The following is a 20,339-nucleotide window of genomic DNA, read 5'->3' as shown; positions in this document are numbered from 1 at the left end:
CTTTTCTTTTATAAAGTCTTTGGATGCCCTTTTCCAAAAGTTCCAACTTCACCTGGCATCTGAATATTACCCTTGATGATGTGGGAAAACTGCTCCCAGAGCAGTCCTTGGGGATGGTAAGTTGTTGTTCTCTTGACAGAATGATCAGTGGGTGTGCCCAGGAACGTAATTAACTTTAAAGAGGCCTATTCTGTCAAAGGCAAATGTTAGCTGACCCCTGATCAGCCCCATCCTTTGACCCCCAAGTCAGGCAAGCACCAATCCCAGTGATAGAGGAACTGCCTCAGAAATGGTTTAGAGTGGCCACAGAGAAAGCTTCTAGAGTGAGCACACAAACTCTGCACAGGGGAATAAACATTCTGCTATCACGGTTTTAGGCAGATAAGGGCATTGTTGGGGTTGTTTTCAGTAGAGCACACCAAAAATGCTGCAAAAAAGGTTGGGGTAACCTCTAAAAACGTTTGCCCTATTGGTTAGGGAGGAATCAGGAGTCACACACAACTAGAAGCTGGTGCCAGATACAAGTGTGTTGCTCTCTTCAGACTACTATTGGACCTGTGAAATATCAGGAGAGGACTGAAACTTTTGTCTGAGACTCTTTTTTACCCAGAAATAAAGAAGTAGACTGAAAGGGTCATAAGACTGACATCCTGTTCAAGCTGCATGAACACAACAAGCTACTAGAGGTCTTTCCTGCAACTGTACAGCTGAACAGTTCCAACTGGATCTGCTCTGTACCCTGCACCTGACCTCTAATGGAGTGAGTCTTGAGCCCTTAAGTTTTGGCCTCAAGATTCTGGGAGCCTTGGCAGTGTGAAAGTATACTCCTCTTAACATCTCTGGAAATCTGAGACTTAGAAACATTTTGGCTCCAAATACCTATGGAAAACCAGGGCCAACCTTCCATGCCAATGGGCTGAAGATTCAGATTGCTCCCACTCTGAGCTTTTCAGCAGCAACAAATAAAATTTTGCGAGACTTTGTGAAGAAGTTATCTGGCCTCTTGGGAGTCAAGTTTGGTTACAGACTGCAGCTTTGCCCTTCTGGAAGAATCCAAGCTTTAACAAAATGTGACTAAGTCTGAATGAAGAAACATTCACCAAGCGAAGGCACCAAAAGCATCTGGCGAGCAAGAGGCCTCTTGGGTATGAAAAATATATTTCTTCTACTCTGAGCTTTACCACCAAAAGTGAACACCTTCACAGGGATGTCGTCCAATGGATATCTGACATAGTGGAGCCCTCTTCGGCCACAGCCTTATGACTTTCCCCACTTAGGATTTTCTACTTCCATTAGCCAGGCTTGAGCTAGATTTACTAAGCCCTTGCATTGCCTTTACATTACACAAGGCGACGCAAGGGTTTAAATGAGATTTAATAAGCCATGCAAAGCCACCTTTCACGACTCTGCATGGCTTACTAAATACAGAGTAATGCAAGGAAGCGCATATCGCTGCCATGCTTTAATCTGCTTTTGGAAGTCATTCCATGGTTGAACCATGTGTGTTCCAAGGCTTCCGCCCAAGGATTTTGAATCAATCCCAGATTTACCAAGGGTAGTAAACCTGGGATTGTGCCAATATGATATGCCTTCACAACAGAGGCGTAACAAGAAGAAATATCCTAATTTCTTGTTATTTCCTCCTAGTACGTGTGCTGCATTATGCTAAACATGTAAAAAGAGGAAAATGCATATTCCTGCACAAATCATTCCTGCCTGTAATTTCAGGTTTCAAGTTTGTTTTATTCATGCTCAGCTAATAAAAGCCATTGCAAGTTTGTGATAAGAACCATTACAAAAATGTATAAAACATTTCAAACTAGGAATGAGAACGAACAACTTAGATCTAGTGGCCAGGTAGTTATAAAATATTCGGTTGCATGATAAAATACAAGTTTCAAACGCATCTCGCAAAGCAGTAATTAATAAATATACAAGATATTAAACAACATAAAAGCAAATTTATTGTTATTAAAAATAGTTCAGACAACCTTCGATCAATGTGTTACTCCAAATATTTTTAGTCTCTGTAATACATTAGGCCGTGGGTAATTTTAGCATTTGGAGCTCGGTCTGCCATTTCTTCCATTATTGAGAAGGTTAAACTGCTGGTGCGTTGACCAATGAGGTTGTTTCATACTGGAACAGTTTTACCCTGGTCTTTCCTAAGTCTCTGGGATGGAGACCTAAATACAAATTTGGAGCCTTCAGATGATGAATTGCACTTTTGGGGGGCGCACGTCGTTGTTACTTGTGAGTCAGTGCTTTGTGCATTTATACGTTATAATGCAGGAGGATCTCATAAAAGGAATTTTAAGTTCCAGGTGTCAATTATAACTGGGCAGATGCAGAGTAGATGAGCCAAATTTTCCTGTGGTTAACTACATAGCTGACACTCATTTGAAATTGGGTGCATGGACCAAGACGGTAATAGGTCAAAGGATGAGAAAATTCTCCTCCTGATGTGGCAATACTTGATTTTGAAATGTCCTGCGAAAGTGTCAATGAAATATTTTTGGATCTTGTTTTTGTTATAAGTTCTCTGTATGAGGTAAGCATGCTTTCTAGCCATCAGGGTCCGGCAGTCTTGCAGAAACAAAGCTTTTACAATTGTTCTGTTTAACACCTTCTTAAAATTTTGATGTGAAAGATTTTGGGTCCAAAGTGCAGTGTCTGTTTTCAGTTTTAGTGCTACGTACATGGCGAAGAACTAAGGGGCATATTTACAAGCTGGCAATAAAAAATTATCGCCGCTTTTGCGGCCGTTTTCGGCCGAACAGCGGGGATAATTTTATCGCTTAATTAGCAAGGCCACGCTAACGCGTGAAACCCTGCTTTAGTGTGAGGATTCCTAACGCCCAGCTTTGCATCTCTAATGAGATGCAAAGTGGGCATTCCTGACTAGGCCTGAGCTAAAATTCCGTTCCGCTCGCGGAAATTGTGATAATTTGACATTTTCGCGTTCCGCGGAGAGCGCGAAAATGTCAAAATTTCTGCAATCCGCATTTTACCGGAAATTTTTTGCTTGCTCGCACTGTAAATAAATACCTTATCGCATACGCGCGATTGCCTTACCTGAATCCCCGCGTTCGCCGACAAGTTTTCCCGATCCGGTTGTGTTCTCCACGAGATGTTGGATTATTGGTAGCCATTTGCGCTGTCTCGTGACAGTTCGCGCCCGCAGTAACGTCATTCATCGCGCGATCACGTCTTTCTTCTCGCGATCATGCACTGCGAGACAAGTGAAAACAAGATGTCCGCGCCCGCGAGCAACCGCTTGGGTAAGTTGGCGAGCCGCGACCACGCAGAAAATACCACGAACGGGCGGAAAAAAACTTCTGCATCTTCGCGATATTTCCGCGTGTTTGCGGAGATTTTTAAAATTTTTGCGATAATTTGCAAAAGTGAATTTCGCAAATTCCGCCCACCCCTATTCCTGACCTAACATGACAGGAGAAATGTCGCTAAGTGACATTTCTCCTATCATCAAGCCCCACGCTCTGAAGCATAGAGGCAGGAAAAGTAGCAATAACCCCTGTTATCGCTACTTTCCTTACGCCTGCTTCAGGACTGACTTAGCCATGATATCCTATGGAAGGTGTATATCATGGTTAAGATTGTGAGTTCCTATCAGAAAGCTAACGCCACACTACGTGAGATTATCGCTGGGTTTCCAGCAATAATCTCACGTTAGGCAGTTAGCGTGAGGATTTTTATCGCTGAGGAGAAAAGCGTTGCTAATAGCACGCTATCTCAGCGATAAAATCCACGTTACCTGGCGATAATTATCCTCACGCTAAGAGCGCTGAGCGATAATTATCGCAGGGTGTTGTTGATATGCCCCCAAGGGGCATATTAACAAGGGCTTTATCTCTGCTTTTTTGGCTTTAAAAGTCAAAGAAGCGGAGATAAAAATATCGCCCTATCAACAACAGGGTGCTAACATGCAAAATCGCATGTTAGCACCCTTTTTCACTACGCTTCCCTTTGCATCTCTAATGAGATGCAAAGTGGGCGTTCCAGAGCAAAATAATAGGAGAAATGTCACTAAGCGATATTTCTCCTATGATCAAGCTTCACGCTAACCTTGTTAGAGACTTCTTGTCTAACCACAAGACAGCGATAACCACGGTTAACTCTGCTTTTTTACGTCTGCTAATTTTCAGACTTAGCCATGTAATCCAATGGGAGGTGGATTACATGGCTAAATCCACCATGGGTTATCAACAAGGATGTCCCTAGCCTTGTAGTTTTATCGCTGCATTAGCAGCGATAACCTCCCAAAATGCCGCTATCGATTGATTTTTCATCGCCTTGGCGGTTAGCGTTGTTAATAACGCGATAACCAGGCGATATTATCTAGAGATAGCGGGTGTTAAAAAAATTAACGCTAAGCGCCCTTAGTGTTCATTTTCCCCGTTCCTTGTGAATATGCCCCTAAGGATTTTGATAGACGGGGGAAATTGTTTCAGACATCTCTTGCCAAATTAAATTCAGGCTTGGTTTCACCATGGCGCATAGGTGCTTGCGGTGTAGTTAGGCAGCAATCAGTGCATCAGCACAAGGAGAGAGCAGGAATACTTCATATTTTAGTAGGATTGACGCATTACAGCTCTCTCTCTTTGGCGCAGCACAGCAAGTTGTCTCGCTGCATTCCGTTGCGTGATATTTTGATAGATCTGGTCCTAAGTCCAAAGGTAAGGCTTCCGACCGGGATGGACCTGGTTTCGGTATCCTACCCACACTCCATCATGGTCAGGCTCAACTTGCGTCTAGTTACCCATTCCCAGATGACCGCAGATGGCCTCTAACGCTTTTTGGTACTATTTTGAACCTTAAACTTTAAAAATTCATGTCTCTGTTTCCCCTTATTGGATGCTTGTCATTTTGGTGGCATTTTAACTATTAAAGTGTACTCATTTTTCCAAATTGGTTTGAGATTTTTTGTGTTGTGTTTTAACTTTATTACTGTTTTGGTACAGCATACATACTTTACATATTGCCTTTAAGTTAAGCCTGCATGCTCTGTTCCTTAGTTACCAGGTGGTTGGGCTCAGGTTAATGCAGTGACTTTAGTGATTCACCCTAACAAGGATTGTGATTATTTCTTGAGATGGGTAGTTACCCCCTCAACTAATACTCCCAATTTCTTACACTATTCTTGCAGAGGGACCATTTTCTCTGAGACCATACACTATGTTGCAATGAATCACCTTCCTTCCTGAGAGTGAGTGCTGCATGTGAAGAGGTGGATAATTACTGGCCAGGTAATCCATCAGGATTCCACACTTTCCTAGCCAATCCGGTTTTCTCCCTAACTACAGTACTGACACAGCTCTGCTGGAGATTGTCGTCTTCATCCGACTTAGCCTGGCAGTGGGTGATAGGGTGCTGTTGGTTCTGTTCGATCAAATGGCTGCATTCATTACAATCTCTCACCATATCCTCTTAGCACGTCTCCACTCAGTAGGAATTAGGGGGCAGTCTTGGAAGAGTCTCGCATCTTTTCTGGAGGAGAGAGGACAAGAGGTATGGTGCCACCTTATTTCTGCCAACCACCGTAATCTAAGGGTAGGAGTGCCACAAGGTTCAGCCCTGAGTCTGACCCTATTTAATGTCTATGTCACCCCCTTGGCTACCTTGGCAGAATCTTCAGGGGCAAAAATTATGTCATATGCGGATGACGCCCAACTGCTGTTCTCTTGGAAGAATAGCGAGGCATTCCCAGGCGACAAAATTTGGAACTGTCTCACAGCGGTGTTTAGGTGGCGATCCATGAACCAACTTATATGTAATGCTGAGAAGACAGAGAGAGTTCCTCTTCTTTAGCCCAGAGGCTGAGACATTGTGGCAGTCTTTTTGGCCATCTGATGCCCCCCTCCCCCACTAACCCAAAATCTGTTGTCGAAAAACTTGGGCTTCAAATTTGATGGACAACTGCTATTTCACTCCCAAGTTAATTCAGTGGCGGGCACTTGTTTGCCCTACTATGATTTCTTCAGAAGTTTCTGTCTCTACTGTCCTTTATGGCTAGAAAATAAGTGATTCACGCCCTAATAATTTCACGACTTGACTATGGAAAAAGACTATTCAGGCCTGCCCAAATACCTGATTGATAGCTGCTGTGGGTCCAGAATGCAGCGGCTCGAACAATTTTCGGGCTGCCCCATAATTACCATTCAACATGTCTTCTTAAGAGTCTTCACTGGCTCCCAGTGAGGAAGATGATTATTTTTAAGACATTGCTTGTTACTCAGTAAGCCCTCCACTGTACTGGCCCAGGCTATTTACAAGACAGAATTAAGATCTACACCCCCAAGAGAAACCTTTGTTCTGTAAATCTTTGTCTTGCCAAAGTTCAGCGGATCAGGAAGGTAAGGTCAGGGGCAGATCACTCTCTTTCCTGGGCCCCTCCCTCTGGAATAATCTTCCATTGACCCTCATATGCATCAAGGCGAAGCCTATGTTTCGCGTTTCGAAACAAAATTTAAGATTTGGCTTTTTTCCAGTCTCTAGGATTTTCCCTCCTATTCTCCCACTGATACTCTTTCTGCAGAAGCGATAGGACACTCATTGGAGTAACAGTTGCGCTTTATAAATAACCATACATAGACATAGTCTTTGCAACTTCTAGGGATCAAACTTATTTTGCATGTCTGATTATGAGTCCAGATTCAGGGTCGGCTGAGAGATAGTAAAGGGTGAGTGTACTGGGTGGAAGGTAGATGAGAGTAGCTACAGAAATGTGAAACTCTTATCATAGAAGGCACACAGAAGAGGTACTGATACCTGAGAGGAAAACCAGTTCTAAAATAGGTAGTATTCACAGGAAAGTATCCACTGAAGTCAATGGGAGAAGTTGCAATAACATGAAGTGGGCGATTCAATAAGGTATTTTGGGGACTTCTAATACATTCATTATACATTACAAATTATGTTTATTTTTCAGATGATGTTTGTAACTTGGAAAGCAGCTCAGACTGATTTCTTTTTTCTCTTGGGTTGTCAGAATATGGTTTTACTGAGAAAAAGAACTGTTTTTGGCTTTTGGGTGAACCTACGCAGTAACAGAAAGGAATTCAAATCAGCTCAAGCAGAGACTTTGATCTTTCTATTATATAGTTGTGCCTGTTTACATATTAACATGAAAAATAGAATGCATTACACACTCTTAAGGAGTGGATAATGTGTTCTGATGAATGAAAATTGCAATGTACAAAAAGTAAAAAATCTGTTTGTCCATCTTTGAGGCAGAAGGGTATACAGTCAAATTGATGCTGCCTTCTTTCCAGTAAACTTTTCCCTGGCTTCATTGCACCTGAGGATAATGTCATATGGGTGCAGATAGGCTAAATTAAAAAATACGATGGGGAAGGTGGTTTACGGGGGATGGGCACACTCTATCAAAAGGAAAAAAAAGAGAGTGGGGTCATGTGGAACAAACCAACACATATGAGATGCGCCACAAACAGGAGGTGGACTGTGAATGCTAACTTCATATCAGGATTACCATCCAGCTATTAAATCCTTCCCATAATGCTGCACTTCCTTTCTTTCATGTTCTGCACCACCCTAAACAGCACTGTGAAACTGGATTGAAAATAAAGCAACACCCCTCACTTGAGGGGAGAAATCTCTCAGGATGTCAGAGGCATTGATGTTTTTATTTTCCAAATATAGCCCCCTGCTCTGGAGCTTTAGCTTTGAAAAACAAATAAATTGCCAATCAGCCTGCCAGGTCATCATTGCATGGCAGACTGGGTGGAGTATTTTCTAGTTGTCAAAGTACTCACTTCAAGGCAGGGCAACAGTTTGGTGGAAAAAAGACAAACCAACACTCTGGCAAACTTAAGATTTGGCAGGCGTGCTGCAGCGGGGATGGTGGAGCTGGTGCAGTGTCTGCATAATTCTGTGCCAGAATACAAACATTAGCAAGGCACTTCCCTTCATATTTGTGTCTTGTGTCCATGACATTGTGTAGGAAATAAGCCTTTTCTGAGTGATCACCCCAGATGTTTACCTTTTGCTGGACGCTATATATTTCCTACCTTTAGAATTCTGTTCACTTTACCCCTGCTAACTAGTAGTGAAAATGACTATGCTCACCTTTTGAACAAGGTTGAATTGGCATAATCCTTATTGGTATATTTAATTTGCCTATACGTCCCTAATATGTGGTACAAAATGTAACCAGGCCAGGAAGTGGACTGCAACACCTGCTATACCACCACTATGGTGACAGCGGAAACATGGCTTCAGGCCTACCACTGTAGCCTGACTTTAACATTGCAACTAATTTTCACTTGAGGCACACTTGAAAGGGAGAGAACAGTATGCCAAGACAATTCTTGTGTATCCACTCTGGTTGATGGGGGCCATACTTTTGTCCTACCATACTTCTGTCTCTGGGCTTGTTGTAGATACATTGCCTGCCTCACACTGTAGTAATTTATTGTTAGATGTAGGACACTGGGATTACTATAGTATACTCCACACACACACCCCTAGACCTTGGACCCCAGGTTTAGTGAAGCCAAATACTTTTGGCCTTCTTGAAACTACCCTGACACTTGATATTTTGGACCTGCAGTAAGGCAAAATTGAAGTACTGAAAAAGCGGGTAGGGTTGACCCTGGGAACTTTTACCCCATTGGTTAGGGCATGCTTAGGAGTCACTCACTCCTTTAACTGGTTCCAGGCATAAATAAGGCATCCACTTCAGAATACCCAGTGGTCCTGCGGAAGATCAGAAGAGGACTGAACCTGAGAGAAACCCTGACGGACTGGACCTGCTCCCTCTTGTACTTAGGAAATAGAAGTGGACTCCAAGGGTCACTTAGCTGACCTCCTGTGTGGCTACAGGAAGCTCACAATGCCTTTTATTGGAAGTACCTAAATGCCCAGTGGCAACTGGACCTGAACTAGACCCTGCTGTTGGCCTCTGACTAACAGCTTGTGAGTATCTAAGGAGCACATGCATCAAGCTTTTTACCGGTCACAAATGGGCCGATTAGCAGAATAGGCCTGTTTGTGACCGGTAAAAAGCCATTTCCGATGCATCAAACCTAAATGCATTAGCAAAATTGGTAATCGCAATGCATGAAGCATTTTAGAAATGTGAATTTGCATCAACGATTCACAAATTACCATCAACTTCAAGTTGATGGTAACTCTTGCAAATTCTTGGAAAAATGTACAAAATTGCACTTTTCAAAGTGCCATGTGGCACATACACATACCCTTAGGGCATGTGTGTGCATCACATGTGCACACTTACCATTTTGGGGGTACATCAGGGGGGCCTTAGGCCCCCTAGCACCCTTGAAATTGCTTTTGCAATTTGCGATAACTCGTTTGGTAATTGCAAAGTGCGAATGCTTTCCCATTCATTCCTATGGGCCTGTAGGCCCATAGGAATGAATGGGAATGCATTCCCTAAGAGCGAATTGCACACAGTCACTGGATGATGTCATCAGTGATGTCATCAGTGATGTCACTGACCATGTCATGAATGATGTAATATGTGACGTCATCAGCAGTGCATTGCGGGGGCATGAGTTATAGTTAGCTCAACTAACTATAACGGCTGGATTTCTATGGTTTTGTACGAGTGAAATGTGCAACTAATTATAACGTCCCTGAAACCTATGGTTTTTTCAGTGAATTTCAAGGGTTTTAAATGCTAATTTGTAACTATAACGTCCCTGAAACCTATGGTTTTTTCAGTGAATTTCAAAGGTTTTTAAAATGATAATTTGTAACTATAACGTCCCTGAAACCTATGTTTTTTTAGTGAATTTCAAAGGTTATTTAAATGCTAATTTCTAATTATAATGTTCATTAAACCTATGGTTCTTTCAGTGATTTTAAATTATCATTCCATTCTTAACCTGGTGAAAACAGCCGATATCACCAGTTTTCCAGCAATAGCTTCCGCAAAATAAAATCGCCAAAAATGAGAGCAACAACTAACACTAATAATAATAATAAAACAGGCGATAAGCTGCGTTAGCAGTAGGAATGTAACATCTACCTTTTACTGGTGTAAAGTAGGACGACTACCTACAGTGTGAAAAGGAGCCCAGCCCAGAATCACATCTGAAGACCAACTCATGTCATAGAGCTACTGATCATGCAACTCCCACACCCAAGAAGGCCCCAAAAACCCATTGCCACCACCCTCAGGACCTCCCCCCAGACCACCCCCCCTACTACCACCGAGGCAGAGCACAACAGGACAGCGAACCTTCCAAAAACAGCATGGCCCCTCAGCCCCACAATAGCTGAATGTTGCGAGAAGTGACAACCAAACATGTGTGAAGGACGCAAGTCACCCACCAATAATAATGCACACAATACCAAGTGTAGCGGTGATGTGCTGGACAGACCTCACTATGCAGAGCACAAACATCTCCATGTGTACATATACTGCTGGTGCTTGTAGTGTTGTGGACAGTGACGCAACCATGTTACCTCAGGTAGTGGGGAAGATCTCGGTCATGTACCTGTGTCATTGTCCCCTGTGAGCGGAAGCGCACTGGGCTGGTCCAACGTATGCCACTCCAGCATAGAAGTGTGAATAAATAGGCTGGGGCTCTGGGCGTGGTTCACTTGTGTGAAGGCGAACGTGTCTGCCAGAGCGGTGGCCCTCACCCTGCCACATGGCTGCTGCCATGACCGCGGGCCTCCTCGACACAGGCCCCCTGTGAACACAGCGGCACAGCACCGCAGAATTACGTCTGTACACACTACTGCCTTTGATCTACACTGCGGACAGCAGGGCTCACAATTCAGATGGAGTCGCAATTGCAGATGACACAGTCCAGCAGGCAAGACACATTGCTCCCAGTGTGGCCCGTACAGACCACGCATCATCACACACTGCGTACATGCTGAGCGCCAGAGGTACCACTAACTCAGTGCACCACAAGTCAACGTCACATGGGCTTATTAAGGCAGAAATCATTAGACACAAGACATTGCTACCAGTGCGGCCCACCCGGACCACGCATCATCGCAGGGTGCGCACACGCTGAGTGCGTCAGTTGCCACTAACTCAGTGCACCACAAGTAACTGCCACGTGGCCTTACTGAGGCAGAATTCGTTAGACAAAAGACATTGCTACCAGTGCGGCCCGCCCGGACCACGCATCATCGCAGAGTGCGCACACGCTGGTTGCTTCAGGTGCCACTAACTCACTGCACCACAAGTCATCGCCACGTAGCCTTATTAAGGCAGAATTCATTAGACAAAAGACATTGCTACCAGTGTGGCCCGCCCGAACCACGCATCATCTTAGGCTCACGCTGAATGCGTCTGATGCCACTAACTGTGCAGCTCAACTCAACGCCACATGGCTGTGGGCCCTTGCTGACCGCTACCTCTGGCCTACACTGCTGTCAGCAAGGCTCACAATTAAAATTGAGTCTTGATTCATTAATTACAGAGTCCAGTAGGCAACTAACTACATTGTCCCTGAAACCTAAACAATATCCTTTTAGTATCCTTGCTTCAAGATTTTTTTATATATCAATTATAGCTTTAGTACAATGACCAAATTCATCTTGCAAGTCCAAAGGAACACTGAATGTCAGTCTACACTGCGGCCAGCAGAGCTCACAGTTCGAATTCAGTCTTGATTCATTCATTTCAGAGTCCAGTAGACAACTAACTATAACGTCCCTGAAACCTACACATTTCGACAATGTATTCCATACTAATTTCATCTTTTGTTACCTACACTGCGGTCAGCAGAGCTCACAATTTACATTGAGACATGATTTATTAATTGTACACAGAATTGTACTCTATGTCCTCTGATTTTGTCAAGAGGAAGGGACAAAAAGCATTCCTTGATGTCTGTGCTGACTACTGCCTTCCATCCACATTGCGGACTGCAGGTCTCACAATTCACGAGTCGCAATTGCAGATGACGCAGTCCAGTAGGCAAGAGACATTGCTCCCAGTGCGGCCCGCCCCGACCACGCATCATCTCTGGCTGCAAACACGGTGAATGCTTCTAATGCCCCTATCTCAATGCAGCACAACTCATGGACCCTTTATTATACAATCTTTTGCGTATAATTTCACATCTGGTACCCCTACCTCCGTGTACCATAAGTCATGGACCCTTTATGATAGAATCTTTTGTGTATTATTTCACTTCTGGTGCCCCTACCTTAGTGCAGCACAAATCATTGACCCTTTATGATTGAATCTCTGTGTCTGATCCAATGATTACTGTTGTACTTGTTGCCAGCACCGACCATTCCCAGAGGGCTGGCTTATACTCACCAAACACGCATCCAGCACAGACGTCACTGGACATGTGACCCTGGTAATAAAAAGGAGTTGAGCGCATGTACCCGTACCCAGTTCCACTATCTATCGTGTCCGTGTGTTCATTATGTATACAACATGCTTCCCCTGGGCCCTACCACATTACATTGTGCTCTGGACAGCGTATGCAACCAAGTTACCTTTGACAGTGGGAGAAAACTTGCAGAGTAATTGTATATGTACATATGTTGGCGCAGCCTAACTCCGACAACAAGCTTGTCTCTAATTGGCTGCCCTCCATGTCCCAAAAACTGAAATTTGGGCTTTGCATGGCCCTGTATTGCTACAGCTGCAATACTCCACTGAATGTGCAATAAACATTCACATCCACGCAGATGTGTCATGTCCACCATCTTTCTTGTGTGTAGCTATGGATGAATGTAGGTTCAGTGATTCCCCGTACCTTCCATGTTGGCCATGTTGTGGGACTTGGCTCACAGAGTGACACATTGACACTTGCGACCCGGGTGATGGCAGCACTACAATAAGAACACCCGGTGCATCAGTTGATTCCTCATACAGCTCACGATGGAGCCACGCCCATAGCTATGGAGTCATTCTTCACAGCCTCATGCAGGACTGGCATATCCCCGGCCAGCCCACACTACTTATGCTTACAGGGAAGGAAAACAACATTACATGGCCCAGATTTTCATTGCAGTGATCTGCTGGTCACACCCTAGTTGTCAGTATGCCACAGCCACTCCCTCACGGCTAGTATACACCCACACCACACCCATCCAGCACTGGCGTCACAGGACACGTGACCCTCCCAATAAAAAAGACCGGGTACACGTGCTCGACGCCATTTCAGAGTTGCTCGCACCAGATGCACGGCAGCCTGCACAGGCACACCGGCACGGGACGGTGACTTTCGGTCCACTGAGGCATGGGTACCATAACTGCTGAGCGGGTGTACAGCCTGCAGTGATGGCCTGTTCTGGCGGTCTGGACAGCACAGGTTTTGTGTGCCCTGCTGGACCACAGTGTAGGCCTGAGCCATCAGACAGCGCAGGCCTACTGCCACGAGTCGTCGCCTCGCTGGTCACAGAGTTAGTGGCACCGCAAGGGCTGAACGGGTGTGCAGCCTGCGATGAAAAGCCTGGTGCACTGGTATGTCCTCTGCCATGGCAAAATCAAAACCCAGCACCAAATGTGAGACCTGGTGGCCTGCGGAGTGGGGCTGCATGACATGCTGGGTGCCCCGTCCGCAAGAAGGTGAGCAGTGAGGCCTGGGCGCACAGGGGCGGGCATACACCTCTGGGTGGCGGGAGTGGATGATGTGCAGCAGCCTGGATGCACAAATGCGGAACAGCGATTTAGGCGTGCTCAGTCATATATACTCTGCCATTACTAATTCTGTACTATGTTTCAGATGCGGGAGCTTGAGGGCTCCACTAGGTCCCGGCACATGGTTGGAGACACAGCAGTGGCGTAAAGTTGAGCTGTGAGGGTTTTGTCCACAGTATGGGCACTCACTGCCCCTCTTCATCTCTTCCTTTCTCTCCTTCACACTCTTTCTCTCTCTCTTTCTCTCACACTGTTTCTCTCTTTCTCTCTCTCTTCCTCTTTCTCACTCTTTCTCTCTCTCTCGCTTCCTCCCTCTCACGGTTTCTCTCTCTCTTTGTCTCGCTCACTCTTTCCCTCCTTCTCTCTGTCTTCCTCTCACTCTTTCTTTCTTTTTTTCTCTCTCTTCCTCTCACTCTCAGTTTCTCTCTTTCTCTCTGTCTTCCTCTTTCTTTCTTTTGCTCTATAGTCCTGTCACTCTTTCTTTCTCTCTCTTTCTATCTCCTTTGATGGAAGCATGACGCACAATCTTATCTTGCTTTTCATCTAACAGACTGTGATTCACGAATTGAGCCCCCCCCACCCAACAGGGTACTCCCGCCACTCAGTGCCACCAGAGCTGAACTTGTGCGGAACCTGCGATGATGCGTGGCCATCCTGACAATCAACACCTACTTTGAATTGTACGCTCTGCTTTACCGCGAGTATGCAACACCTGAGAAGGTTGCTTCAGCATGTGGTGGACCCTCTTACACACATGCCGGTGGCGGAAGGTGAGCAGAGAGGCTTCTTTCTGCAGCAGTGGGCAGTCACCTCTGGGCGGTGGGAGTGGATAGTGTGCAGCAGCCTGGGCACATAAGAGCACACAGACACCTCAGACCCGTGGGAGTGGATGCGTTGCAGCAGCCTGAGTGCGCAGTGGCGAAACAGAGAATTACGCGTGTGCAGTTGTATGTACTCTGCAATTACTAATTCTATACTATCTTTTAGATGACTAAACTTGAGGGTGCACTATGTTCCGGTACGTGGTTGGAGACACACCGGTGGCAGAAAGGTGATTTTCTCCAGTGTCAACACTCCCTCTCCCTCTCAATCTCCTCCTTTCTCTCTCTCACACTTTCTCTCTTTCTCTGCCTCTTCCTCCCTCTCTCATTCTTTCTTTCGCTCTCTTCCTCTCTCTCACTCTTTCTCTCTCTCTCTTCCTCTCTCACACTGTTTCTCTCTCTTCCTCTATTACATTGTTTCTCTCTTTCTTTCTTTCTTCCTTGTATCTCACTCTTTCTCACTTTCTCTCTTTCTCTGTCTCCCTCACTCACTCTTTCTCTCTCTCTCTCTTCCTCTCTCTCACTCTTTCTCTCTCTCTCTTCCTCTCTCTCACTCTTTCTCTCTCTCTTCATCTCTCTCACTCTTTCTCTCTGTCTTCCTCTCACTCTTTCTTTTTCTCTCTCTCTTCCTCTCACTCCCACTGTTTCTCTCTTTCTCTCTGTCTTCCTCTCACTCTTTCTTTCTTTTTCTCTCTGTCTTCCTCTCACTCTTTCTTTCTCTCTCTTTCTCTCTCCTTTGATGGACGCATGACGCACAATCTTATCTTGCTTTTTATCTAACAGGCTGTGATTCACGAATCGACGCCCCCCCAACACCACCACAGCTGAACGCATGTAGAACCTGCGATGATGTGTGGCCATCCTGACGACGCCTGAGAAAGTTGCTTCGGCATGTGGTTAGCCCTCTTACACACACGCCGGTGGCGGAAGGTGAGCAGAGAGGCTTCTTTCCGCAGCAGCGAGCAGTCACCTCTGGGTGGTGGGAGTGGATAGTGTGCAGCAGCCTGGGCGCACAAGAGCACACAGATACCTCCGAGCAGTGGGAATGGATGGGCTGTAGCAGCCTGAGTGTGCATTGGCAAAACAGAGAATTAGGCGTGTGCATTTGTATGTACTCTGCAATTACTAATTGTATACTATCTTTCAGATGACTAAACTTGAGGGTGCACTATGTCCCGACACATGGTTGGAGACACACCGGTGGCACAAAGGTGAGCTGTGAAGATTTTCTCCAGTGTCAATACTCCCTCTCCCTCTCCATCTCTTCCTTTCTCTCTCTCCCACTTTCTTTCTCTGTCTCTTCCTCTCTCTTAGTATTTCTCTCTCTCTCTTCCTCTCTCACACTGTTTCTGTCTCTCTCTTTTCCTTGTATCTTATGCTTCCTCTCTCTCACTCTTTCTCTCTTTCTCTGTCTTCCTCTCTCTCTCACTCTTTCTCTGTTTTCCTCTCTCTCACTCTTTCTCTGCTCCTCTCTCTCACTCTTTCTCTCTCTCTTCCTCTCTCTCACACTGTTTCTCTCTTTCTCTCTTCCTTGTATCTCACTCTTTCTCTCTCTCACTCTTTCTCTCTTTCTTTGTCTTCCTCTCTCTCTCACTCTTTCTTTGTTTCTATTTCTCCCTCTCTCTCTCACTCTTTCTCTCTTTCTTTTTCTCCTTTGCTGGATGCATGACGCACCATCTTTTCTTTCTTTTTGTCTTGCAGGCTGTGATTCACAAATGGCCCAGCGATGACCCGACATGGCTGTACATAGTTTTATTTGTTGTTGTTTTGTTTTAATAAAATGTTTTATATGTAAATCCATACATGACTAAGATTCTTATTTGTCCACCCTCACAAGCATCTTCTTATTATTAATTGTACAACATTACCCAATTTTTTACATTCCAGATTCCCTAATGTGACTGTTACATTTGTTTGTGGGGGGTGGGGGTGAGGAGGAATGGCGGACAAGAAGGTCCTGCTGGGGGATATCAGAGCAGTGTTGGGTGTCCGATCTGCATGATCGTTGCCTCAATTGCATCTGTTCTCAGAGATTTACGAGCTGTCGGGCTGGCTCGTAGATGAAGAGCTGCGAGCCGACTGGCAGGCTCATAGAGGGAGAACCGCGGCCCGTCAGTTCGCAGAGAGAGAGCTGCGGGCCAGCTCGCAGAGGAACACCTGCGGGCCTAGGTATAGGGAAAGGTGCAGGCCATCGGCTTCCAAAGGGATAGCTGCGGATCAGTGATGTGGGGAGAGGGACCGTGAAGAGCGTATCTCGCAGAGAGAGATCTGCAATATAATTCCAGTCTTGGCTTCACAGATACAACTGCGGGCCCGAGAACTTGCACCCGAAGAGCTGTGAGTCGACAAGTGGTTCGGAGAGGGAGACTTGTGGGCCCAAGAATGTTGTTGGAGGTTTGCTGTTGATGGGGGAAAATGGTGCGTTACCTGCTGATGTAGGGAGACGCAGCGTGAAAGGGGTATCTCGCACAGACAGAGCTCCGGTATATTAAATTGCCCCCGGGACCTTTCTTTTATATTTTCACTCGATGCGAGGCACAAGATGGCTGCTAACACGTCCTGGTTTGAAGTGTTAGCAGCCAATCAGAGAACACTTCCTGGTTTGAAGTGTTAACAGCCAATCAGAGGCAAGCTCGTGCTCGGGAGTTAGGCACCGTCCAGATTTATAAATATATTTTTCCTTTAATATCTCAAACACTACTGAACGGATTTACACCATTTCAACAAAAGCGTGCTTTCTGGACCAAGACCTTTGTCCCTGCCCAATTTGGCGTAATTCCGTTCAGCAGTTTGACCTGTAGTCTTGTCTAAAGTTTCCTATGGAGAATGCATTGAGAACACACTTTTTCGGACCCCCCTTTTTTCTCAGCCCCCCCTTGACCAATCACCCTGTAATATGTCTTCGCAGCTGGATGGCTCTGGTCGTGTGTGCAAATATCTCACAATAAACTTGCTTTCAATCAACAACCAACCTTGTACGTCCTCAATACACCCCTAAATTTTCAAGATAGGAACTGATCAAAAAAGAGAAACTTTTGGGAAAATTTAGTAAAGATTCGTCAAACGACGCCAAAGTTAATAGCACATGGAGGACTCCAGGAGGGGGGCCGCGTAACCCCCCTCCCAACATGAGTGAAGCCCCGGGTCTGCGGGGACCCCAGTAGGACCCCGCAGCCCCAGCGAGCCCCCGCTATTATTTTTTAGGAAATGCCCCCGGGACCTAGCCCACCCCGGGGTCTCATTAAAATAAAACACGGGAACCCGCGACCCCAGCGCGAATTGCGCCGATATATATATATATATATTTTTATGCTTTCTTTGGCCCTGAGGGTCCTTCTGGGACTCCTGAGCAGGCCTTGGGGGTCAGGGTGTTTCTACCCGGCCCCCTTCTCTTGTTTTATACCTTTGTTTCTCTGTTTTCTGATGACTCGCTTCTACCGAGTCACAAGATGGCTGCCAACACTTCCTGGTTTGGAGTGTTGACAGCCAATCACAGTGAAGCTTGTGATCGGGTTTAGGCTCTGCCCAGATATTGAAACTTTTATTTTTCAAATTTTTCAGCAACTACCAAACGGATTTACACCATTTAAAAAAAAGGTCGCTTTCTGATCCAAGCACTACCTTTTTGCCAAATTTAGGGTAATTCCGTTCAGTAGTTTCGGCTCTAACCTTGCACAAAGTTTCCTATGAGAAATTGATTTTTTTGACTCTTATTCTTTGAATTTCTCAAAAACTGCTCAACGGATTTACATCATTTTAAAAAAAGGTCGCTTTCTGAACCAAACTCTACCTTTCTGCCAAATTTGGGGTAATTCCGTTCAGTAGTTCGGGCTGTATCTCGTCACAAAGTTTCCAATGGAAATTAACATGGGGAAAACGTGTTTTGGGACCCACCTTTTTTCTCAGCTCCCGCTTTAAATATCACCCCCAAACTTTCAGGATAGGAACTGACTTGGATAGACTTTTTTTGGGAGAATTTTGCAAAGAATCGTCAAATGACGCTAACGTTATTAGCAAATCAAAAAATGCCTTTTCCTATGGGAACTAGGTTGTAACTATAACTACCTACTGGTGACTGCCAGTAGGTAATATATATATATAAATTCACTTAAAAAACCATAGGTTTCACACATGTTATAGTTAGCTGGACATTTCACTCGTAAAAAACCATTGAAATTCCCCCGTTATAGTTAGTTCAGATAACTTTAACTCGCGCGACCGCAATCCACTGCTGATGACGTCACAAATTACATCACTCATGACATGGTCAGTGACATCACTCATGACATCACTGATGACATCATCCTTGTGATAGAGTGGCGTTCGCGCGAGTTATAGTTATCTGAACTAACTATAACGGGGGAGTTTCAATGGTTTTTTACGAGTGAAATGTCCAGCTAACTATAACATGTGTGAAACCTATGATTTTTTAAGTGAATTTGCAAGGTTTTTTAAATGCTAATTCCTAACTATAACGTGTGCGAAACCTATGGTTTTTTAAGTGAATTTGTAAGGTTTTTTAAATGCTAATTTATGTATGTATTATTATATTTTTTATATATTTATTTTACAATAAACTACCTATGTATATAGTTATAGATTGACTGTATCCTGTAATATGGAATGGCTCAGCTCTTTTTTTTTGTATTTGGATAAAGTTGAACAGCATAGTTAATATCTTCTATAAACTTTTTTTTTTTAAAGTTTTTTCACGGTGCGCGCACCGTGCGCGCACCCCGCGATTTTTTGAAAAAAAATAAAAATGTTTTTTTCACCCTTCGGGGTCCTTCAGGGACCCCCTGACAAAGGCTAGGGGGTCAGGAACTCTCTACCCTGCCCCCTTTTCACGTTCTCCACCTTTCTTTTTCACTGTCACACACAAAATGGCGGCCGACACTTCCTGATTTCGACCGATTCGAATGTTGACTGACATGTAACCACCAATCAGAATTACGCTCGCGCACGTTATGGTGCGCGCACCGTGCGCGCACGGTACGCGCACGGTGCGCGCCTATAGATATTTATGTACTTTTAACTGCAATTTTCTCAGGAACTACTGAACAGATTGACACCATATATGCAAAAGGCACATGCCTGACCTGAGGACTACCTCTATGCCAAATTTCAAGTAATTCTGTTCAGCCGTTCGGGCTGTACCTTCGACTAAAGGTCCTATGGGAAAATGCATGGGGAAAACGCGTTTTGGGACCCCCTTTTTTCTCAGCCCCGCTTGACGAATCATCCCGAGACTTTCAGGGTAGGAGCTGAGCGGAGCGCCCCATTAGTTTTGAAAAATTTGCGAGGATTCGTCAACCGGCACCAAAGTTATTCAAAATAGAATTTTCAGATTTCCTATGGGAACTCGGTCCTAACTATAACTATCTACTGGCGACCGCCAGTAGATAATATGTATATATATATTTAAAAGTGTTTCTCACGCTGTCAGAACGCAAGAAAGAGTCGCACACAGGTTTTCATTTTCTCAGAAGTTCGTATTTAATGACTCGACGCTTTTCGACAGCACGGTCTTTGTCAATAAGTCATACAAAGACCAGGAAGTGGCAGTGTCTTTTTAAGCATTTCCTGTTACACGTTAGTAAACATAGAAAACATATTGCTAGTCTGCCTTTTGATTTAAAAACGGACTTGCCAAAACTTTATCAATTTCAATTGAACAAAGTATGGAAATAATTTCTAACAGTTAAAGTGGACACTGTTAAATCATAGTATATGCAAAGAAACAATTTTTCAAGTGAATTAATTATGGCAATAAGTGACAACGCGCAAAACAATAAGTTCTGAAGGATAAAATATAGAAGCCAAGTGGTGGTGAACACTGCTATCATTCTATGTTCAGTTTTGATACAAGCCCCATTTAAATTTTATAA

This window comes from Triturus cristatus, chromosome 3_2, assembly GCF_964204655.1.
Source record: "Triturus cristatus chromosome 3_2, aTriCri1.1, whole genome shotgun sequence".
NCBI classification, from domain to species: domain Eukaryota; kingdom Metazoa; phylum Chordata; class Amphibia; order Caudata; family Salamandridae; genus Triturus; species Triturus cristatus.
Note: the sequence above shows the minus strand (reverse complement) of the source record.